This window comes from Zonotrichia leucophrys, chromosome 26, assembly GCF_028769735.1.
Source record: "Zonotrichia leucophrys gambelii isolate GWCS_2022_RI chromosome 26, RI_Zleu_2.0, whole genome shotgun sequence".
NCBI classification, from domain to species: domain Eukaryota; kingdom Metazoa; phylum Chordata; class Aves; order Passeriformes; family Passerellidae; genus Zonotrichia; species Zonotrichia leucophrys.
Window position 1 is genome coordinate 760,757 of NC_088195.1, and position 17,894 is coordinate 778,650.

Below are 17,894 nucleotides of genomic sequence, written 5' to 3' on the forward strand. Positions count from 1 at the left end.
CTCCAGGATCGGGGTTAAAGTCAGAGCGCCCCTGGGCTCAGGGCACGCAGAGCAGACACAGAAATGTCCCCAAACATTCCCTGTGTGCCCTGGCTTTGCACAGTGCCCCTCATGGGGACCCTGGCTCCACAGCAACCCCCCTGCGAGGAGCCCTGCTAGAAATCATTTGTTTGTTTTGCAAGCAGCCCACCAGGCAGGCATCTGTTTATTTACATGTTTTATCTGGGCGACAAGTGAGGCCTCCTGGAGATCTGCAGCCCTTTTGAGCCGGATCTGAAGTGATGATTTTCCTCAGAACAGCCTCGTGGCCTGGCTCTGCAGGCCCTGTGCTGCTCCCCAGAATAAACTCAAGCCCCAAGGTTTGCTGGCACGAGGAATTTGAGCAGTGACAAGCAGAGGGGATGGGCAGGGGCTCTGATGGCCACAGGGAACAAGGAGGCTTGGCCTTGTCCTGGTGGAGAAATAAAATCTGGACACACAGAGAGAAACTGCCTTGTTTTGTACAGCTAACACAGGGACTGCTTGCATTTTATAAAGAAGTCCTAAATGAGTGTGGAGTGGAAGTGCCTGGGGTGATTGACGGGCTTTTTTTGAAACTGGGGCTTTCAAATTTATGGTGGAGCTCTTGGAAATATTGCCTGTGCAGCTCCAGAGCAGAGCAGAGTGCTCCCGAGCACTTCATCCCTCTTTTTTATTTCCTTTTTACTCCCTCAAGCTCTGCAGATGCAGCAGATTTCTGGCAGGAGATGATGGGCCAGAACTATTAACCAGCTTCTAAATGCAAGATTAATTTATAGGGTGGTGTTATCCATGACACTGCCCGAGCAGGAGATGGGAACCAAGCTCTGGCTGTGCCTGCAGAGCCCCAGGGAACATGGGGAGGGTCCCTGGGCATGGAGAGGGGTCCCTGGGTATATGGGGAGGGTCTCTGGAAACATGGGGAGGGTCCCTGAGCACTCAGGGAGGGTCCCTGGGTATATGGGGAGGGTCCCTGGGCACACAGGGAGGGTCCCTGGGCAAATGGGGAGGGTCCCTGGGTATATGGGGAGGGTCCCTAGGTACACAGGGAGGGTCCCTGGGTATATGGGGAGGGTCTCTGGAAACATGGGGAGGGTCCCTGAGCACTCAGGGAGGGTCCCTGGGCACTCAAGGAGGGTCCCTGGGGATATGGGGAGGGTCCCTGGGCACACAGGGAGGGTCCCTGGGCAAACAGGGAGGGTCCCTGGGCACACAGGGAGGGTCTATGGGCACTCAGGGGTGATCCCATGGCATGAGGACGGTCCCTGGGCACCCAGGGAATGTTGTGGGGGCTTCCCCTCAACTGATGGGGAACAATTTGGGTTGAATTCTCTGCTCTTTTCCCTCTCTTATCTCAGAGCCATTGCTGGATCCTCCATGAACTCAAAGGAATTTCGGGGCTGAGGATGCTGAGAGGGACAGGAGCAATGTGGGGACAGTGGGACAAACCCTCCTGTCCCCTTTGCAGTGAGAGATTTCCAGCAGCCATCAATCCCAGCCCTTAACTGGGGAGCCCAGGTGATAAAGAGGAATATAATTAGTGGCAAATGCTGTGAGAGATATAAAGACAAATGGGGCACTGGGATGAATGGGGGCCCATAAATTCCATGGAGAACCACATTTGAATGCAATCATTTATTCCTGGGGTCCCTGCAAGTGCTTCCAGCCTGCAGGTTGGAGCTGCAGAGAGGTCACCCCCTTTATTAAATCAGCTGTAAGAGATTATTGATTCATAAAGAAAGATTGGTGTGTTTTAAGTGGGGAGATAAATGGACTGAGAGCAGAGCTCCCTCTTTGCCATCAAGTGCTTCTCCCTGGCTTTGCTCTGCTTCCCCTCTTGCTGTCAATAAATCATTTTTCCCCAGACCCTCCTTTGTCCTGGGGGAATTTCAGGGCCTGGGTGGAACTTTGCTGTCAGTGCTGTAATCCCATGACCATGAAAAAAAGGGATTTTTTTTGTATTTGTTTTATTTCCTTTTTTTTTAATTTCCTTTTTTTTGTGTGCATTTTCTTCCAGCTGTGGGTCCCAAAACAAGGTGAGTCATCCCTGCCCATTTATGGGTGGCACAACAGAGGTGCAGAGGAATGACAGGAGGTGATGTTGAGATTTTGGAGATGCCCAGCAGGACCTCCCTGCATCCCTGGGCCCACCATGCTGCCTCTGCTCCAGCCATGCACACCTGGGCATTATCAATGCCAAAAAAAGGTGACCTGTGAGCTCCTAAACAGGCTCCATTTTTACATCTCCTATTTTCCCCCCAATCCTTCAATCTAATTAGGCTCACATCAGTATATTATTACAGAATGTAATCATTCCTTTCTTCTAATAACATTCATGGATAATTTTATTTCTCATTTTCAGCCTCCTACTCCTGTGGTGTAATTAGTGTCTCTGGCACCTCGTGACGCTCAGAATGAGTTGCAGCTGCTAATTGCTAATTGAAAAATTAGAAACTCAGTTAGAAAAAGGATCTAATTAAAATGAAATTAGATAAAGTCCCTTCAAACTGGCTTCTTCCTCTTTGCTTTTTCCCCCAGTTCTGCGATCACAGAGCCATTAGCACTTGCCAATTACATTTAATTGTTAAACACAAATACATTTCCATTCGACTTCTTACAATAACCTTTTATTAGGGAGAGGAACTCATTTAGCAGGGGGGGCTGGGAGGTTTTCCTACCCTAAATTTCAGCAGATCACCTGCAGATCTTGCTGGGCACGGTGGGGCCGCCCTGGTCCTGGTGAGGAATCCTGGAGGTGTGAGAGGTATGGCAAATGTGGGAATCCACAAAATCAGAGGGTTTTGGGAAAGCTGCAAGATGCAGGCTCAGAGACAGCAGAACTGTGAGCAGAGCTGAGCAGCAGCCATGAGATTGGTCAGCAGAAAAAGTATTTAAACTGCAGAAAAGCAAGGGCAAATAGAACAATGGTCTGTGTATTTACGCTTCTCTGAATAGCTCTCTAAGCTACAGAAAGTTTATCTAGCAAGATATTAGGAAAGTTAAAGCTTAATAATGGAGGTTTTCCCAAAACCCTCTGTTTTTGGAAAAGGAAAAGGAAAAGAAAGGAAATCTTGTGACTGACCAGACAGTCTGAGCCAGCTGACTGTGATTGGCCATTAATTACAAACAGCCAAATGAGACCAATGACAGATTCACCTGTTGCATTCCACAGCAACAGATAATCATTGTTTTTCTTTTCCTCTGAGGCTTCTCAGGAGCAAAATTCCTAAGGAAAGGATTTTCCATAAAATGTGTCCATGACACTCACCCTGCTCATCCCAGCCCTGCCCTCCTCCAGAGCAGCTTCCCAAGGCTCTCCCTGCCCCATCCTACCCAAGGCTCTCCCTGCTCCTCTAAAAACACCAAAACCACCCCTGGAGAGCTCTGCCAAGGTTACAGAGGACTTTGGGACCGAGCAATGGAAGCACAGAACAACATCTGGATTTTTATTGCCCTCGCACAATCGCGGTTCTCATCTTACAGCTGATGTTTTATACACCCAGCAGTGTTTTACTGCTTATTCCATAACTGACTGTGATATGCTTATTAAATCATCTAGCTTATATAAAATTGCACTTAATTGCTCCATTATTGAGCTGCTCCAGCTCCAGGTGGGAGCATAAATAAATCCCAATCATGGTTTTCAGGGTGTAAGGACAGTTCCTATGAATCAACAGTTATGTGGGCTCAGATGTATCTAATAGATGTATATATCTCATACATATTGATTTATAATTTATATATTGATAGAGATGTATCTAATATATGTATATATCTCATATATACTGATTTATATATTGATTTATAATTTATATATTGATATAGATGTATCTAATATATGTATATACCTAATATATATTGATTTATATACTGATTAATAATTTATATGTTGATTTAGATATTGATATAGATGTATCTAATATATGTATATATCTCATATATACTGATTTATATATTGATTTATAATTTATATATTGATATAGATGTATCTAATATATGTGTATATCTCATATATATTGAATTATAGCTCATCTGGATCACAGAGAGGGTGTCCAAAGTCTGTCAGATTTGGAATTCATACCTGTGGTGCACCCAGTGCATATTTTATTTTTATCAAAAGGGGTTACTTGGTTTTAGCCTAAATTTAGTGTAAAATGGCTTTTTGCTCCCACAGGGAAAGTCCTCATTGGCTTCAGTGGAGCTGGGGTTTGCAGCAAAAGGGAAATCAAAGTGAGTGAGGTATCCTGAGCTCAAGAGGAGAAAAAAGAAGAAAGGAACAGCAATGTTGGAGCAGAGCTGCTGTGTGAAGCTTTACCAGCCCAGACACTGAGAGTGAACAATGGAACAGCAGAATTTGGCAGCCAGGGCGCTGTGCAGGGGAACCGAGTCCTGCCTGAGCAGGAAATCATCTGCCACAGCAAATATTTGTCACTCTCTGTGTCAGTCACCTGCTCTGACTGAAGGAACAGAGCAATCAGGTCCAGCACAATTGTGCAAACAGGGGATTCTCCATTATCGTTTCACAAACAAGCACACAGAAATCCTCATTTCCTCCCTTCTTTGTTTTTGCTGCATGGACACAAACCCATCTGTGCTGTGTTGTCACTTTGGATTTGCAGGGTGCTGGGGCTGGCTGATGTGAGTGGCAGTGGAAGGGGCAGGGGCAGCCCAGGCTGGGCTGCAATGGAATCATTCTGCTGAAAAAGACTTTTCCAAAGCCCTGGGGCTGCTGCTGGAGATGGGGTTTGTGTGGAGAGGGGATGGCATGGGCATGATTGGAAAGGACAGATCCTTTGTTAGAGGTTACTGATCCACTGGAAAAGAGAGATGAGTTGGGAAAAAAGGGCCTGGAAGGGCTGAATGCACTGCAGCCCCTCACACCCACTGTTCTTTTCAGCTGTCCTTTGAATTTGATGTTTGTGTTTCCCCTTGGCTCTCGTGGGGTGAAATGTGGAGTTTTGAGTAAATCTCCAGGGACAGGCACTGCTGGGAGTGCCCAGGTTGGTGTCAGGGGAGCTCCTGCAGATGTGGGGATGCTCAGCCAGATGTGCAGGCTGGGGGAGCACACAGAGACTCCCTGCACACACACATTGGGTAAACATTTCCAGTTACACTGACATGTACACAAAGCTGATTATTTTTCCTTAATTGGCGAGGCAGGAACAGGGGTTCTTCTCCTACTGAGAAAACTGTCCAGCTGCGGGCCACTCAAAAAAACCAAACAAACAACAATTGAGGGGCTGGAGAGTGTGCAGGGAAGGGAAAGGGGCTGGGGAAGGGGCTGGGAGAGGCAAAGTAATCCTGCCCTATTCCTGTTCTATCTGTATCTGCAATCCTGCCCTATTCCTGTTCCATCTGGGTTTGTAATCCTGCCCCATTGCTGTTCCATCTGTATCTGCAATCCTGCCCTATTCCTGTTCCATCTGTATCTGCAATCCTGCCCCATTCCTGCTCCATCCAGATCTGCAATCCTGCCCCATTCCTGCCCCATCCAGGGGTGGATCTGCAATCCTGCCCCATTCCTGCCCCATCCAGGAGGGATCTGCAATCCTGCCCCATTCCTGCCCCATCCAGATCTGCAATCCTGCCCCATTCCTGCCCCATCCAGCAGCACAGCTCTGCCCTGCTCTCCCCTGAGCCAGCCCCTGCCGCAAGCCATGCTCTGTGAGCACAGGGCTGGGAGGGAGCAGCATTCCCATTCCAGAATTCCCATTCCCAAAGACAGAATCCCCATGGGCTGAGTGTGCTGGGAGCCCTGGTGGGCAGGGCCTGGCCAGATCTGCTCTGGGAGGTTTGGAAATGTGGATTTCTGTGCCTGCAGCACTGCACAGGACTTTCCCCCTCGTGAATAAATAAATAATAAACAGCAGAAGCATATGGGGGAACTCACAGCACTTCTCCCGCGTGAAGCTTGGGGAAAAAAAATTAAAATATCAGAAGATAAAGATGGCAAGGGACCCCTGCAGGGAAAACCTCTTTGTCTAATGACCTTTCTGGGTCTATGATAGCAAATACAATGGCCAGAGCTCATAAATCATAGTTCAGGAAAACATCCTGAGGGCACGCTTTGACACTGTTTGCATATTCAAATGTTACCCCGCTCATGAAAGAGAGACAAAATGGTTTTTTCTCTCAAAAATGTCAGCACGGGCTGGATTAGAAAAGATAATTCAGAAGTACTCCCAGAGAATAATTACCACTGTCACCTACCTGCAATGTAGTTAATGAATGGGAAGAGAGTGTTTTATTAGAAAAAAAAATTATGATTATTAGAGTAATTAATCAGCTGCGTGATGACAGTTTCCCTGGGAAAATCATCTCCAAAGGCCAAGTGGCTACAGGAGGGCATTGTGTTGATAAAGCGCCAGGAGCACAGAACATCCTTCTCCCATTAGGTGTGGAAATGCTCCCAGAGCTGTCCCTGTGCTCGGGGTTTGCTCTCTGCTGTCCCCAGCTCCTCTGTCACCCTCGGGGCTGTCCCTGCAGCCCCAGCAGGGTTTCCAGCATGGAGATCTCTTCCAAATGAAATAAGTGTGTGTTCACAGCACACTAACCACTGCCGAGGAAAATGCAGCTCCAAGTGCCAAGGGCAGCAGCTCAGAGATGCATTATTTACATATTTATTAGAAATTCAGAGCTGTTTGGGAGAGCAAACCACTTCTGACTTCAATTCCAATAAGTAAACGACCCGATGGGCAAATAAAAGCAAAAGGAAACATCCAGTGCCACAGTTTACACAAGCTAATACAGTAAAACAAAATATTCTGAACATGAAACTATTCTGCAAGATAATGAAAAAAAACCCACTACCTTTATTCTGCTTCTTGGTTAAGCATTCAGAAAATAGTAACAGCGAAATAATTTAATTATATGTGCTATCAGTTGCCTTCCAGACTAACAGAAAGATAATTAATCCTTGTTTATCTAAACTCCACTGGAGTTCAGTTCAAACTGCCCTGCAGCGAGCAGCATCACTTCTGCTTCAGCTGAACTTGCTCTGGCCTTTCTTTCACCGCTTTTTTTTCCTTCTCTGGGTGGTTTAAGGGGGGAAAAAATAATGATAGCTGCTGGCTGTGATGTGAGAGGGAGCCCTGTGAGTGTGGGAGGGTGGCAGAGCCTGTGTGAGCTGGGATGGGGATGGGGAATGGGATTTCTCTCCCTTGTTGAGAAATAATATTTCACACCCACAGACCCAGGTTAGAGGCTCCCTGCACCTTCTCAAATGCTGCTGAAATATTTCCAGGTAGATCAGGGCTGGGAAATGATCGGGAAGAGGAACAAAGGCTTTGTACAGGCTGTAATAAATGTAAAAATGTATAAATGTAAAAATGTTTGGAGCCTCAGCAGTGCTCAAAGCTGTTATTTGGACCCATCAGATGTCACTTGGAGGGTGCAGCTTTTCCATGGGTTCCTGTCTAGGGAAACTCAGCAGCAATGGTCAAATAAAGAGCACCCCAATAATGGCCACAGTGCTGCTGACAGAGAGGGGAATGCAATAGTAATAATAATAATAATAATAATAATAATAATAATAATAATAGTAGTAGTAATGGACTCCCCCAGTGGGGACAGCCCAGCCCCACTCCCAGCAGAACCAAGGACATCAGAACAAGCTCCCAAGCCCTTCTCCTGCCAGAGGAGGCATTGAAGCCAATTTAAAAATTTAAAAGAGGCATTTGGTGTTGGAGCAGGGCTCTGCTGGGACCTTTTGGGTATTGGGAAAAATGATTAACAGATGCGCCTTCCCATTTCCCAATATATCTCCTTTGAATTGCAAAGTGGCCTCCTGCTTATTTTGAAGTGCAATATGTCCAACCTTCCAGGCACAGCTTATTGCTCATTTCCTGTGCCACATGAATCTATGATTTATTTAACGAATCTTCACCCAGCAAATAAACCAACATTTGTTCTACCTGGAGGGCACTTCCCACATAGCACAGCACAGCCAGGCATGGCTCAACAGTTGGCAGGGGAATGGTGGCCAGAATGATGAACTGGGGTCTCATTTCAGCCAGGAAAATGGGAAACCATGGGGTGTCCCCATGAGACAGCACCCCATCTTCACTGGCATCTCCTGGCAAGCACAGCCATGGAACCATCCCATTTCCAGCTGTATTTTATCATCCACATGCACTGGCTTGGAGTGTGGCTCCAGATGTTTTGTGTGCCTGAATTCCCAGCCAGAGTTTAATGGCTCGGTGCTGAGGAAGGAATTGGATGGCCCAGAATGACCTTGAACTGCAGCTAAACCCCAGATTGGAAAGAGCCCCTCATTCCAGTGTTTTACACCAGTGTTTGTTCCCACCCAGGCTGGAACAGCTCCGTGTCCTTGGCAGGGCTGTTTGTGTACTCGCTCTCCAGTACACAACACAAGTGTCCAGATTTGGGGTTTTTATGGACTTTGAGGTTTTCCTGCTAAGGCAGGGAATGCAGAGCAGTCTGGAGCTGCAGGCAGGGTCAGACACAGCTGCCACACAGCTGGGGACCCTGGCCAGGCCTTTCTGTGTGTCTGGAGCACAGGGGGTGTCCATGGCTCCAGAGCCTCCTCCTGCTAAAAACAGACTCTGGAAATGTCAGGCTTTGTGTTTGCCACATCATGTGAAATTGCACCTGCATAAAATGATATAAACATTAGATGTGATGATTGTTTAGTAACTAAATATAATTATTGTTAATCGTAAGAAGAACCATGAGAAACTATGTTAGAAGTTTGAGGGGGGCCACGAGGAGCCCATGCTTGGCTGAAATCTATGTTTGCAATAGAACAATATAAGTTTAATAATTAACATGAAAGTTCTTTAAGGATAGAATATAAAAACACGTTCATCCCGACCCCACCACTCAGTGATGCTGCTGAGTGAGAATGGAGACCCAAACCCCCCTCCCTGCCCTGGAATAAAGAGCAGCTGAGCAAGAATAAACCCCAGACACTGCTGTTTACAGAATGGGGGTTTTTTTTTCCCTTTGCATCATGTTTGAAAGGTATGAAATATTCAGCTTAGGCAAATGTAGTGAGATTGTAATGGAGTGCTCCAGCTCGCAGGGAGAGGGGCTGTGTTTGCTCTGTGCTGTGTAAACAGCTGGCACAGGAAGGCAGCAGGCACTGAGCCCTCCCTGCTCTGCCCTCCCTCCTCCAAAGCAGCACAGGCTTTGGAACAGGGCAGGTCGGTGAAAGCTGTGTCACTGTCACACCCTCTGAAAAATCCCTTTGCCCAGGACTTTGCGCTGGGAAGCTGAGAATCCTCAGGGAAAAATGAAAACAATAGTTATCTAATTGCTTCTGCTGTGTTTTGCTGCTTTGGGATGAGTTTGGCGATTGTTTACCCAACGTGTGAATTGTTTTGAGTTAATGACCAATCACCATCAGCTGTGTCAGACTCCGGAGAGCTAGTCACAAATTTTTCATTATTATCTTTTAGCCTTCTGTCTGTATCCTTTCTCTATTCTTTAGCATAGTTTACTATGGCGTTCTTTAGTATAATATAGATCATATAGTATAATTTAGTATAATATAGATATATAATATTATTTAGTATAATATATATTATACTAAATTATCTATATGTATAGATAAGGGCTCCGTGGTGCTGACACCTCTCTCTGTTGCTGCTGGGTGCCTGGGGCTCCCAAAACCTGGCAGTCCCATGGGATTCCTGGAGAAGGAGCTGGAGCTCCCACCCAGTGCTCCTGGAGCAGCAGGGGCTGTCCTGTCTGCAGGAACCTCTCTGCTGGCCCAGACACTCACACTGACACACCACAGCCCCAGCTGAGCCTGCTGTTAGCAAACACTCAATAACATTGGTGAGGAATTATTTTTTTCCCAAGGACACCTTTCATTTCAGTCTCCAAGGGAGCTGGGAATAAATTGTTCCTCCCCATCAGCAGCTGACCCTCTGCTTGTTTAAAATGTGGGCGTCTTCAGAACAAAAAACACCATTTGCTAAATGAAGCAAAACATCATAATAGGTTTAATGATGTAGATTTATCTCCTAACAGTTGTTTTGAGATCACAACAAATCATTAAAATCATTAACTCTCCCAGCTAAATTAGATTACAGATCTTGGAGAATGTCTGGCCAGTGCATTTGCAAACAGAGCCTCTTCCTGCCTGCGCCAGTCATTAATTCTGCTCAGATTCCCCCACAAACAATGAAGCAATTCAGCAGAGTCCAAGTCAGATTAAACAAAAAAAGCCAACGTCTTTGTGTGTGCCTGCATGGTTTGTTTCTTCTTCCAGCCCGTTTCCAGCAGCAGCAAACATTTCCCTGTGTGTGTGTGCATGGGGAGAGCACTGTGTCCAGAGCCTGTGCTGCTCCTGTCTGTCTGTCTGTCTGTCTGGAGCCAGGGACAGAGCTCCCACTGGGGTGGGACACACGTGGGACACTCCTTGAGGGCAGGGACTGCCACCAGCCTGGTGTGAGCAGGGCAGGGACACACAGGGACACACAGGGACACACAGGGACACACTGGGACACACAGGGACACACAGGGACCTGGCTGGGCCTGAGCCTTCCCCTGCTCAGGTCTGTCCTCAAGTCTGTCCCTGTCTCACAGCCAGGGGAGCTCTCCTGGTGCCCAACTGGTCAGGGACTCCCATCCTGGGGGTGTCCAGGGCCAGGCTGGATGGGGCTGGAGCAGCCTGGGATGGGATGGGATGGGATGGGATCCATGGGATGGGATCCATGGGATGAGATCGGATCCATGGGATGGGATGGGATGGGATCCATGGATGGGATCATGGGATGGGATGGGATGGGATGGGATGGGATAATGGGATGGATAATGGGATGGGATCCATGGGATGGGATGTGATGGGATAATGGGATGGGATGGGATGGGATGGGATGGGATGGGATGGTGAGACATCCCTGCTGAGGTGAGTCCCCTTCTGAGGGTGCCATCCCTTCAGGGTGCCATCCCAGAGGGCTCCAGCTCAGTGCCCAGCCCCAGGGCCGTGCCCTGCCCCACCTCAGCAGGGCTCTTTGCTTGGCACAAACCCCAGACTCCAGGAGAAAGAGGAGAACGTTGCCTCCAGCATTTTTTCCAGTTGGAGGGGGAGCAGTCTGGCTCTTGACATCTTGGCAGGGGCTCTCAAAGCCCATATGCCAGATTCAGAGAAACAGTTCACATTAATTTTAAATGGAAATCTTAGACCTTTGCTAGGCAACTACAGCTCTCATTGCAATTCTCCCCACAATTTACTCCAAATAGGCTTGACAATAGCGCGCTAAATTCTGAGTGCTTCAGCAAAACAGAATCACACCCTTTGGAGGGAGCAGCCATCCTCATTCCATTTGTCTGGTGGCAATTAAAATGAGCGTGAAATGTGCTTGGGCATGCCTTGGTCTCATGCACATTTTAAATATTAACTCCAAGTCTTCGTCGCTATTATTTAGTAATAATGTTTATTATTGGTAGGGCTGCAGTACCTGGGGGCCAATCTTTCATTATTCACTCCGAGCACACATCAGAAACAGCTCTTCCCTCGAAGCATCACTGATCTAATTGAAGGCTCACATAGGTTAATGGATGCCCTAATGGTGTTTATTTCATATAGAGAATAGCCTGGACTCCAATCCCTCCTGCTCACACTCTGGGAGGCAGCAGCAGCTCTCCCTCTCTGCCTTTCATTCCCCCTCTTGGTGGGAACCACGCTGGGAAAGCCAGAGGGTGGGAGGGTCTGGAAAGCCCACGGAGGCACAGCTGGCTCCTGGCTGCTCTGCAGCTCCCACCTCCCTGAAATCCAACAGCTCCTCCAGCCCAGAGTGGCTGCTCTGGCAGCCCTTCCCTTCCCTTCCCTTCCCTTCCCTTCCCTTCCCTTCCCTTCCCTTCCCTTCCCTTCCCTTCCCTTCCCTTCCTTCCTTCCCTTCCCTTCCCTTCCCTTCCCTTCCTTCCCTTCCTTCCCTTCCCTTCCCTTCCCTTCCCTTCCCTTCCCTTCCCTTCCCTTCCCTTCCCTTCCCTTCCCTTCCCTTCCCTTCCCAGCACTGGGAGATAAAAGAAACAACGGGAAGGATTCCACTGGTTGATGAATGGAAAAAGATAATTTGCTTTTACAAATAAACTTTAGGTTTGCTGAGAAATGAAATTAGACACTGAAAGATGAAAGGAGCAATGGGGAAGAAAAACCCCTAAATTCCCTTAGAATTAAACTCCATAGGAAGAGGTGGCCCAACAGAGCAGCCTCTCCCTCCACATGCTCAGCCCTGCAGCCTCTCCAGGAGCATCCCACACTGGTTTGGGTGGGAGGGACCTCAAATCCCACCCAGTGTCACCCCTGCCATGGCAGGGACACCTTCCCCTGTCCCAGGTGCTCCCAGCCCTGCCCAGCCTGGCCTGGGGCATTCCAGGGGTGCAGGGGCAGCCCCAGCTGCTCTGGGAGTCCTGCACAGCCTCCTCACCCTCCTGGGGAAGGATTCCTTCCCAATATCCCACCCAAATGTGCCCCCCTTCAGCCTAGAGCCATTGTCCCCTGTGGAATGAAATGGTGAATATGAGAATGGGCCAAGGGGACAGTGCAGGGCAATCTGCATTAGTCCGGCAGGGAGGAGCATGGGAGGGGTGCTGGGAGCTCATCAGAGGGCTGTGAGTGGAGGCAATCACCAAAAATTTTCCTGTTTCAACCCCAGGCATTAGCTCTTTCCAAAGTGGGAAGGAGTCATTATCTGAATCCGCTGCACTTGCTGTGGGCTCAGATAGCCCTGCTAAATTTGGACATTGCTATTCAAAGCAATTTAACTTTTACAGACTCCATCTGAATTTCCAGGCCTTTTAAAGCATGTGCTAAAATTCCCTCTTGCTTCACTGAGGCTTCACTCCCTGCTTTTATCTCTTTTACAGAATTTTGCCATAAAGGGTTGGAGATAATTGCAAAGCCGTTCATCCTGGTCCTTTCTTGCATTCTCCCCTCCAGCCCAGCATTGTGGGGTTGTGCTGGGGGAGATTTAAATGGGATATTTGAATTGGGAATTGTTCCCTGGGAGGGTGGGCAGGCCCTGGCACAGGGAAGGTGTCCCTGCCATGGCAGGGCTGGGATGAGCTGATTTTTAAGGTTCCCCCCAACCCAAAGCATTCCATGATTCTGTCACTTGTCACAGACATCTTTTATGGAAAATCCTTTCCTTAGGATTCTTCCTCCTGAGAAGCTGGGAGGCCTCAGGAACAAAATGCAAACAATGGTTATCTGCTGCTGTGGAATGCAACAGGTGCATCTGGGATTGGTCTCATGTGGTTGTTTGTAATTAATGGCCAATCACAGCCCAGCTGGCTCGGACAGAGAGCCCAAGCCACAAATCTTTATCATTCATTCCTATTCTATTCTTAGCCAGCCTTCTGATGAAACCTTTTCTTCTATTCTTTTAGTATAGTTTTAATGCAATATATATCATAAAATAATAAATCAGCCTTCTGAACCATGGAGTCAGATCCTCATCCCTTCCCCAATCCCAAACCCCTGTGAGCACGGTCGCAGTCACTTCTCTCCCATTTCCATTTCACTGGCACAGCTGTTCCTGCACCCCCAGATGTTCAGGGCTGGCTCAGAGCCCTGCACACCCTGGATTTGCTGCAGGGAATTTTCCCTCTGCCCAGAGCCCAGGCTGGGCTGGACCTGCCCTGCTCCATCCTGGGAAGTGGCACAGCCTCAGCTCCTCTGTCCCTCTCCTGAATCAGGAGCTGCCAGAAAGCAAAAGCCTGCTGGAAAAAATGCAGATTTTCTGCCATTCGTGAAAATGAACTCCCCTAATTAACTTACAAGTACAAACGCACTCAGAATGAAGACATGAAGTTGATTATCTAGAAAATTGCTACCTTGGTACACTCCCTAATGCCACGCTAAATATGCCAGGAATGAAATTGCTCTTGCAGAGTTGTATCACTGCAATAGAACCTCGCTGATGGAACACACCATTTCCCTTTTTTGGGCTAAATTTAACTTTCATTTCAGCCAGTGGTGGCAGCTGGGGCTGCTCCAGCCCTTCAGAGAGAGAGCCCATCTCTGAAAATCCCTCCCTGCCAGGGTATTGTTGTCAATTTTTGGACTTCTGTCAATTTTTTGACTTTTTTTGACTCAGGCTGGGCTCCTCTGTTGGGGGAGATTCTCCTGGAGTGGGTTTGTGTCAGAAAAGGGAGACACACTGGATTTTTTGGGTCTTCAGGCTCTTGTTTATTATTATATTATCTAGGGTTTTGCATGCTGTCCACACTGGGCTCAGTGCACTGGAAAAGCACCACAAAAATGGGCAACAATCTCTTGGTACAAGGCATTTCACAGCTAAACTATCCAATTAAGAACTGACACCTGGATTATTTCCCTTTTAACCCAATAACTGATCCCAATGTGGACTTTCCTGCCCAATTACAAAATGCCACCCAAACCCATGGAGAAGCATGAAGAAGAAACCCAGGACAGCACTATCCATCTTGCTTCCATCCACAACATACTAAAAAGTCCTAAAGCTTAAATTTCCCACCTAAGTGACACACCTACACTGCTCTCTGTAATCTATTTCACACTTTTGCTGTAAAATGGGAATATTCAAGGAATAAATGGAATATCTGAGCCAGCAAGGCCCAGGCAGCAGCAGGGCTTCAGATGGTGCAAGGAGATTTATATTTTGTACAAATAGAGCTGTGTGAGGAGACAGGGCTCATACACTGCTGCATGGACCGAGGGAAAGCAGCACAAAATTCACTCCAGATCTCCTGGTCACACCTTGGCAGCGGTGCTGGGGCTGAAAGGCCAGAGCTGAGCAGAACTCAATTAAACACAAAGCCAGATTGAGGCTTTAATTTGCACAGGGCTGATCTGTGATTATTGGAGAGGCAGGGAGGGAAAGGGGGAGATGGGCCAGGTCCAGTTCTGATCCTTTTAAAATGAAGACTTGATTAACAGCACAATTTCTTTTGACTTTAATGAATACAGGGATTGCAAAGTGTTTACAGAAGGGCTCTAACTTCATTTAACTTTCGCTAGAGAATGTCTGTCTGTCCCCATAAAAACAAAAGAATTCCAGACAGATCTGATTTCTGAGCAGAGCTGTCACCACATAAAATGTCCTCAGAACAGAATGGATGAGGCCTCTGAATTTACTGGATATTCCAGCCTGTATTAATTGCTGTCTGTTAAGAATTACAGTATTTCAACCCCTCCATTAGCAAACTTCAAGATGTTTTTTTATTATTATTATTTGGCAATTAGCTGCTGCAATTATCTCTCTAAACACTGCTTGAATGGGACAGTTCCTCTGGGAAGAACCCTGTGAGTGGGAGCTGTGTGCTGGGAATGCTGCACAGGGAGCCCTGGGCCACCCTGGACAGCCCTGGGGCCACCCTGCTGTCCTGGGGCCACTCTGGTCAGCCCTGGGCCACCCTGGCTGTGCCCTGGGCCACTCTGGTCAGTCTTGGACCACTCTGACCATGCCCTGGGGCTACTCTGGTCAGTCTTGGACCAGCCTGGCTGTGCTCTGGGTCACCCTGGCTGTGCCCTGGAGCCACTCTGGCCAGCCCTGGGGTCACCCTGACCAGCTTAGGACCACCCTGGCCAGCCCTGGGGCCACTCTGGTCAGCCTTGGGCCACTCTGACCATGCCCTGAGCCACCCTGGCCAGCCCTAGGGCCACCTTGGTCAGCTCTGGGTCACTCTGGTCAGCCTTGGACCACCCTGACCATGCTCTGGATCACCCTGGCCATGCCCTGGGTCACCCTTACCAGCTCTGGTCACCCTGGCCAGGCTTAGCAGGAGTTCCCTGTGAGGGCAGCTGGGAAATAACTCCATCTCTTTATGTCCCCAGCCTGGTACAGAGCCACCCTCACCAACACATCCATCCCCAACTATTTCTCTGTTTTTTCCCCCAGTTCTGCGCTGGGTGAATTCCCAGCCCTGCGCTGTCAGTGCAGCCCCCAGTGCTGCAGCACATCTGCCTGCTCTCCATGCCTTCAATCCTGCCTGATCCTCGTTCTTTATCACTAAATATTCTGCTATCAAAGCTCCAGCACTTGATCTCACTCCAGGATTGGAGAGTGCTGGTACACAGAGCTCCTTTGTGTGAGATGAGACACTTAACCTTTCCAGAGAGAAGAGCTGCTTTTAATCATTCCTCCTGATTTGCACATACAGAGCATGAAGCCTAAACCCTACAAACGTTCCAGGATTTTTGTGGAGTGTTGTTTTTTGGCTTTTTCCCCCTCCTTGAGTGCTGCCATTTGTTTTCACCCAAAGTTTCCAAGTGGGGTTTTTGCTGCACCCTCTGACAGCTGAGCAGCACCAGCAGCAGTTCCCAATCCATCAGCAGAGCTCTGCAACATGCTCCAAATTAAATAAATAATGGCAAACCCACTCCCTTTGCATGGCATGCGTGGGGGGAGAGCAATTTGTTTAATGGATTTTATTGATTTAGAGATTAAAACCCTCCGGGGGTTAGGCACGGTGAGACCCTGCTCTCCCCCTGCAAAATCACAATCACTTCAGGCTCTTTGTGGAAATCCAGAAATTAAATGGAGCTCAATCCCAGGCAGCTGAAAGCAGAGAGGTCCTTGAGGGACCTTCCCAGTGCTGTACAAGCCTTCCTGGGAGGTTTTTTATCCCTGATATCCAATGTAAACCTCCCCTGGCCCACGCTGAGTCCTTTTCCTCTTTTCTGCCACTTTTCCATGGGAAGGGACCTCCCCATCCCTCTGCCCCCTTTGATCCCAGCAGTTGGGGTTGGGATGCTGCTCCCTGGTCCCTCCTTGTTCCAGGGGAGGGCTGGAATTGCCCTGGACACAAATTCAAATTCAAATTCATCCAAATTCGGCTGTCACAGCCAGTGTGTGCATCAGACCCCTCTGTGCTCCCTTTCTCCTCCTGCAAAGTGGGGATAATTGCAGCAGCACCGTGACATTTCTGGCTGGAAAGCTGTGCACATGTGTAAAACGCAGAGAAGGGTTATTATGTGCCTTATTTACACAGGAGAGGATTCCCAAAAGAGGAGAAAAACCCACATGAGTGCCTTGCTTGGGTTTCTAACGAGCTGGTTCCACTCGGTGCATTCCAAGTGAGCATCAGTAACAGGGTGAGATCCAGCAGTAAATACCCCCTGCCTGCAAAAGTCCACAATAAAGAGACCAAAGCCATCGATTTATTTCCTTTTTTCAGGGCTCTTTGCTGCTCCCTTCATGTGAGATCACAGAGCCCCTTCCCTGCCCTGCAGACAATGGGATCCTGGAGGAGAGAGCTTGGGTGAGAAATGCGAGCAAGGGCTGTGTTTGTCTGGTTAATGGTGCTGTGTTCCCTGTGTGCTCATCAAATGCTGCCACCACCCGTTCCCACCTGCTTTGTTCTCCCCTCCCTGAGCCCAGCACAAGGGCTGCTAATTCACAGTTTATTCTCTTTGCAAGCAGAGCTTCCTCAGTGTCTCAGTGGGCACGGGGATCCCACCTCTGCTATTTAACAATACCCAAATAATGCCATTTTAAAGGGATTTAAAGTGCTTGAGACGCCCATCAGGGGCACAGGTACAGAATAACCTGGAAAAGGAAAATTCAGATTCAGAGAGGGGTCCCAGCTCCCAGCCCAGCAGGGCACAAATGGGGATTATTCACAGCAGTGGGCAGTGCCAGGGAGCAGGGCTGGGTGGGAAACTGGGCAGGAATTCCTCCCTGGCACAGGTTATCCCATGGGTGCCCCATCCCTGGCAGTGCCAGAGAGCAGGGCTGCAGGCATTAGGAGCAGGGCTGCAGGCATTAGGAGCAGGGATGAAGGCTTTAGGAGCAGGGCTGCAGGCATTAGCAGCAGTTTCGTTGCCCTGCAGCTGTAGCCAGCACTTCACCTGCACAGTTTGCATCCCAATAAATTTTTCATCTTGGGTTTATCTTCCGTAGGAGCGAGGTCTGGAAGAGGTA

General features: G+C 48.4%; 1 long non-coding RNA gene across 1 annotated transcript; it reads left to right on the plus strand.

Moving 5' to 3' along the window:
- Positions 1-1,627: 1,627 nt before the first annotated feature.
- On the plus strand, positions 1,628-6,308 carry LOC135458127 (uncharacterized). The gene is made up of 3 exons (XR_010442854.1): positions 1,628-1,732; positions 2,036-2,054; positions 4,193-6,308. It is a non-coding gene; the product is annotated as an uncharacterized LOC135458127 (long non-coding RNA).
- Positions 6,309-17,894: the final 11,586 nt, after the last annotated feature.